This window comes from Amphiprion ocellaris, chromosome 12 (assembly GCF_022539595.1).
Source record: "Amphiprion ocellaris isolate individual 3 ecotype Okinawa chromosome 12, ASM2253959v1, whole genome shotgun sequence".
NCBI lineage: Eukaryota > Metazoa > Chordata > Actinopteri > Pomacentridae > Amphiprion > Amphiprion ocellaris.
The window spans coordinates 1,307,312-1,313,481 of record NC_072777.1 but is presented as its reverse complement, the minus strand read 5'-3'; the positions used below and the strand labels follow the sequence as shown (position 1 = coordinate 1,313,481).

The window sequence follows — 6,170 nt, the reverse complement described above, 5'->3', positions numbered from 1 at the left end:
GTGATGTGATATGATGATGATATAGACTGCTGAACTGACAAGTTAATCCCAATAAATGCATAGCCGAGTATGGGGTGTATTTTAATGCAACCACAATTTTTTACCACTTCTGGTTCTTATTAGGTCACCTGAAACAAAGTCAAGTCTGTGTGTGTGTGTGTGTGTGTGTGTGTGTGTGTGTGTGTGTGTGTGTGTGTGTGTGTGTGTGTGTGTGTGTGTGTGTGTGTGTGTGTGTGTGTGTGTGTGTGTGTGTGTGTGTGTGTGTGTGTGGAGCTACAGACACAGAAACTTGTAATTTGTTTCTGAAGTGATGGCTGAATATTAGAAGATTTTGAACAGTTGGATGAGGTATTTGAATTTGATGGCCTACATTATGTATTTGAACTGATGAGAGGCTGCAACAGAAGAAGAGAGGGACAGGGAGGGGGGCAACAGGCTGCAGAGTTTCAGCCAGCCATGCTGTTGTGATACTCAGGAGTTTGTTTTGTTGCTCATATTAGTTCAAGTATTTGACAACATGATGGAGAGAATCCACAAGTCAAATTCAAATTCAGAATTTGATCAGAATCTATTCGGAATCGTCTAAATATTCGGCCGTGTCTTCAGAAATAAACTATGAATTCCACGTTCAAACTTACTTTTGGCTTCAGGCAAAATGAAACTCGGTAAATACAGCATGGATCAGCCTGATTTTGGTTCCTATCATTCAGTTTCACCCCAGGACAACCCTAAATACAGCTCAGGTTCAAAAATCCCAAAGTTTTCCTTTCAGGATAGACAGAAGTTCCATGTGTTCGGCTATTGTCGGAATAGAGATCATGTGAAAAGAGGGTGATGGGAACTCTGAAATTTTTAAAGGCAGCAGGGTCACTGGTCTATCTCAAGGGGACAAACATTTAAAAAAAAATACAGTTATTAAATTGCAATAATCTATAATAATGTGCAGTTTTATTAGTTGAAGAGGTACGTGTTTTTTTTCTTCTTGCATAATCAGTCATAAATAAGTTTTGCCCATTTAGAGTGAACTTATAATAAAACTGGTCCTGGCAGAGAGTGAAGTAGAAAAGAGAAAGTGGGTCCGGATCCTGGAAGGCCTGCAGAACATCCTGACCAAGAACCTACTGAAGAGCCAGCAGGTCCATGTTCTGCACGAGGCTTACGATGCCTCACTACCCATCATCAAGACCGCGCTGTCTGCTGCAGTGCTTGATCGGGAGAGGATCGCTCTGGGAACAGAAGATGGGCTCTTTGTGGTCGAAGTCACGAGAGACGTGATTGTGCGAGCTGCCGACAGTAAGAAAGTTCATCACATTATGACATTATTAAATTTCTGAATTGCATCCAACAAAATAATGATTTAATTTATCCAATTGTTTCAGATTCATGGTGAAACCCTGGACATCTTAATGAAGGGAATGTGTGTTGGACTTCTCATTGGACATGAAGGCGTTCTGGACGATGCATTCCCAATGTGGCTGTGGTGGCAGAGGAGACGATCGTTCTTGCTGAAATAAAAGATGTGGTCACTGGTTTCACTTTGCTGATGGGGACAATCTACTGCCTGAATCTGGAGTATCCTTCTGAGATGAAATACTCATTTAAATTCATGCAAAGGGTCGTCATGAAAATAAAACCTGACCACTGTTCAGCCAGGATACATGGAGTCAGAAACAAGCTACTAGGGTTTCTTTTGAAAAGGCTTTCTGTGAGGCCAATCTGAAGGAAAGCTTTTTCTGATTTGCTCAATGTTACTTCTTGAGAAAGCAGCATCACTGTGCTTTTTCTGTTGTTGCAAAAATTACACTGCCAGTCTGAAGTTATTGTTATTCTGCACTGTTCTTTGTCATTCACAGAACAACTTGCATGAACATAGTTGTTAAAATAGTTTGTTTTTGAACAAATAAGTACTAAATTGATTTATTGTAAAGTCTAAATTAGTCAAGATGAGAAATAAAGTTGAAAGATTAAAAAAATTTTAAAAGATTAGTCCTTTTAACTTAACATAGCAATTAATATGAAATATAAAGTCATCTTAACTTTGAAGTGTAAGTTGAAATAACGGAATGTAAGTTTACATAACAAGGTAATGTGAGTTTTCATGAATGGACAATTCAACACAGTAAGTCGACTTAACTTTGAGACTTTAGTTGAAAATACAAACTATCATTAGTTAAACAGCTTGTATAACAGTTTGAGTTGAAACAATCATTACTTTCAAGTTGAGTTTGCTCACATTTTTAAGGCAGCAGGTGAACTTTCATTTCTAACTTTAACTGGCTTAAAATGTTTTACAGTGTAGGTCACCATGGTAACAGATGGTGCACAGCCAGATCACTGTGAGCTGTATGTTAGTTGTCCCACTGAATGAAGCCGTGCAGTTACTGTGTCACACACTGTCTGAGTTGTGTTGCCATGGGAACCTACATGCATTCAGTTGGTGATGCAGAGAAACCATCAGTATGTTTTTATCATTGTTCCTGATTTGCTGCTGAGTCTGTTTCCACTGCTGGTGCTGCAGTTGATGGAACACAGATTAGAACATGGATTATTCTGTTGCTATTTCTCTCAGAGAATATTTAGTCAGTAACATTAATTCCACTTTTATTGGGCCCAAGAAAGAACAGAGATTTCCACGTCTCCTTCATTATGGGACAGTAACAGACCTCGATGCACTTCCTCAATATCACGTGTAAATAAATGAAGTTTAAAGTTTCAGAGCTCTGATGTGCAGCTGTGTCAGAAAAATTCTTTAGTCCAGTCCTGACCTCTCCAAATTAAAACTGGTCTCTCAAGTCAAAGCAAAGTTTTACTTGGGGCAAGGAATCAACATGCACAGAACACAGTTTGAACAAGTGACTGGCGAAGGGTGAAAACAGCACAGCTTTTGTACAGACACATAAACATGAGTTACACATCTTGCTATGTGTTGTCTGTAGGTGGCTACAGCCAGGCGGTTTCTTACCCTTCAGGTTCCTGTGCAAGCAGCTTGTGTCCTTGTTCCTCTTTTAGCACACATCACACAGTATTACAATGAATAAGAACATTCAATCATCAAATACAATCATTTTCATAAGCTGTTGTGGAAGCAAAACCTTTTTGTTCTTTGCAATAAATCAGAGAAATCCAAGCTGCCTTTTGTTCTTTTCTTCAGAGCTCTGAAGGTTCAGGTGACACAGAGTGCAAAGCAGTCTATGGGAGAGTAAAAGAACAGAGTGAGAGCTGCCTATATACTGAACTAGAAAGAAATGGCTTTATTGAGGGTAACTGAGCAGTAAAATACAATCAGGAACTTACAGCAGTTTTCTACCAGCATTTCTGTCTTGAATCACCTGCAGTAGCATCTTTATATTCTCTTTATTCTCTTTTTCCATGCCTGTTTTCTGTCTATGTTCCTTATTTTTAACAATTTAAATTCACTTGTATCATTTTTAGGTGAAATTGAAAAGAGCTAAAAATCAAGTATTGAGTTGTAATCTGTCCTCTGTGTTGGCTGATGGACATATAGGACACTTTGACACTTGTGTATAGAGTGGTATCCTAATTAAGATGTGTTTGATGTGACAGGTGATTGGCAGGAGGAGCAGAGGAACGTTGTCAGACATTTTGTCTGAGCTCAACAACGGAACAAACATGGATTCTTCACAAAAAGTGAGAAACATATCACTGTGCTATCATCATCATTCATTTATTATTTGGAATGTGTAAAGTTGCTCCAGTTGGATAGATGATCCAACCAAAGCCAGGTAACGTTGTCTGGAGAGATGTACCTCTGCAGAGGCAGCTGGTGGACAGCTAGGAAGCTGTTTATTTTTTGTTTAAGGCCAAACTAACTGCTAGGAAAACATTACGCAAATGTGTTTCATGGTGATGTAGATAAGTAACGCAGGAAAAGTCTTGTTTTTCAAGCCAGGTGTTCAGGAAGGAAATGATCAGTGTTTTCTTTGGTAGAGAATAATACTCTTGGGCATTGTAAGTTCGCAGGCCTTTTTCCTTCTCAAGAAGTTCAGACAGTTGAAAGCAGAAGTTTACTTACACTGTATAAAATGACACATAACTTTGTTTTTTTGGGTTTTTTTTGAACAATGTCTGACACTAAATCAAACGACGTTCCTCCTGTTTTAGGTCATTTAGGATTGCCAAAATGATCTCTATTTGCCTAATGCCAGAATAACGAAAGAGTGTAATGCGATCCTTCTAAAAATCGACCGATGCGGACTTATTGGGACGTATCCGTCGGAAACCATCCAAAGAAGAGTTGATTAAAGGCTGCTGTTTCCAAGTCCCATCAATTCCCGTCACCCGCTACATTTATGCCACGCGATTCGGGATCCATACATAATGTACACATGCACAACACTGTGCTCAGCCCAAGGTAAATTCTTATTAATTTCATCTGTCAGAAATGATACAAAGACTGAGCAGCCTTGGCGAAGTACTGCACTCTGAGTGCTTTTCTTGTTTCACAGTTGCATTTAAATCACTGCATCTGTTTGTGTCTTTGTCTGTTGCTACAGAAACATGAAAACAGCAATGGAGTGAGACATCAGAAATCTGCGGAAGAAAACAACGGTTCCCCAACAACAACAAACAGAGATGAATCACTCAGTTGTGAGCAACGCAGCAAGACTTTTATCACAGCAACAAAGCTAAGAATTCACCAGTGAATTCACACTGTGGACAAACGGTTCAGCTGTGATCAGTGCAGGAAGACTTTTACTCACAAGAGTCATTTAACAAAACATCAACTCCTTCACAGTGGAGTTTGAGCATTCATCTGTGACCAGTGTGGGAAAGGCTACAGCTACATTGCACAGCTCAGAGCTCACCAACGTGTCCACACTAGGAAGAGACCCTACAGATGTGACGAGTGTAAGAAGACTTTTACAACTCTGGGTTCCCTGAAACAACACCAGCAGATCCACACCGGAAAGGAAGCATTCAATCAGCGTCACAGTAAGGTATGTAAAGGTTGTCTCAACAACAATGTACACACTATTCTGCATTGGACATTTTGGATATTGTTGTGAAATTTAGTGGGATACTGTTTTGAACAACTGTGGCCAGTCCAGGTTAATCTGGGGATGTAGGTAAGATCAGGAATTCTGACGTGATCAGCAACAGCACAAACTTGTTCTCACCACATAATGTTGAAAAGACATCAGTGTTCTTTCATTTCTGGGATATGTTATGAAAATTCTTCATTAAAATAGTGGTTTCCATTAAAACAAAGCAGATTTTTATTATTTTTTTAATTGACTTTCAACATTGCAGTAATATTCTTGAGATATTTTATTCTTTTTTCAATGATTTCTCAAACTTTTCTAGACATTGTTGAAACACTTCATTTTTGTTTTAGATTTTTTGACTACATATCATTAGTATGTTTAACATTTTGTTTATATTTTTATGAATTTTTATTTTGGGGATATTTCACTTTTTAAATTTATAATAATTTTAAAGATATTTTTTACATTTTCTTACATTTATTGGATATACTACTAATTAACATTCAACATTTATAACTTGCATTAAAATTTTCAGGATATTTTATCTTTTATTTTAATAATTTTCATTTTTTAAGACATTTTCTTACATTTATTGGATTGTTATTAATATCTTTAACATTTTGTTTATACTTTGACTTTTATGAATATTTTTGGGATATTTTACTTTTTGTAAATTCCAATCATTTTAAGTTTAGCATATTTAACTTTTGTTTTCTGGATGAACGGATCAGCTGTTTGCTCCTTCTGCTTTATAAAACTATTTTTTCTGTGCATGTAAAAGGCTGAAAGGTCATTTTATACAAGTTTTTATTCATTTTGGAGTCAGAGAGAGCAAAATTTGTATGTCATTATTATTATTATTATTATTATTATTGATCATCTAAGCGGGTGTCTGAGCTGTAATTCTGTCTTCCATCCAGCAGGTGGAGCAAGACTCAAACAAAACGTGTAAAGTCTTAAGTTATTCAGCTTTTATTCAGTTTTAAAATTCACATTCAGCTGCAATAAAGACCCTTTAGAGGGTTTTTATTCACTGAAGTCATGGATTTATTTATTTTTTTTTTTTTGGAGAAACACATTTTAGCTGCAGAATTGGAATTGGAAGTAAAAGTACCTCAGTGTAGAAAGAATTTATACTCAAGTTCCAACATCAAAATATGATGA

General features: G+C 37.2%; 1 long non-coding RNA gene across 1 annotated transcript; it reads left to right on the top strand.

The window, feature by feature from the left end:
* The first annotated feature begins 432 nt into the window (after positions 1 to 432).
* On the top strand, positions 433 to 5,389 carry LOC129350273 (uncharacterized). The gene is made up of 3 exons (XR_008603618.1): positions 433 to 1,293; positions 1,380 to 4,372; positions 4,515 to 5,389. It is a non-coding gene; the product is annotated as an uncharacterized LOC129350273 (long non-coding RNA).
* The last annotated feature ends 781 nt before the right edge of the window (positions 5,390 to 6,170 follow it).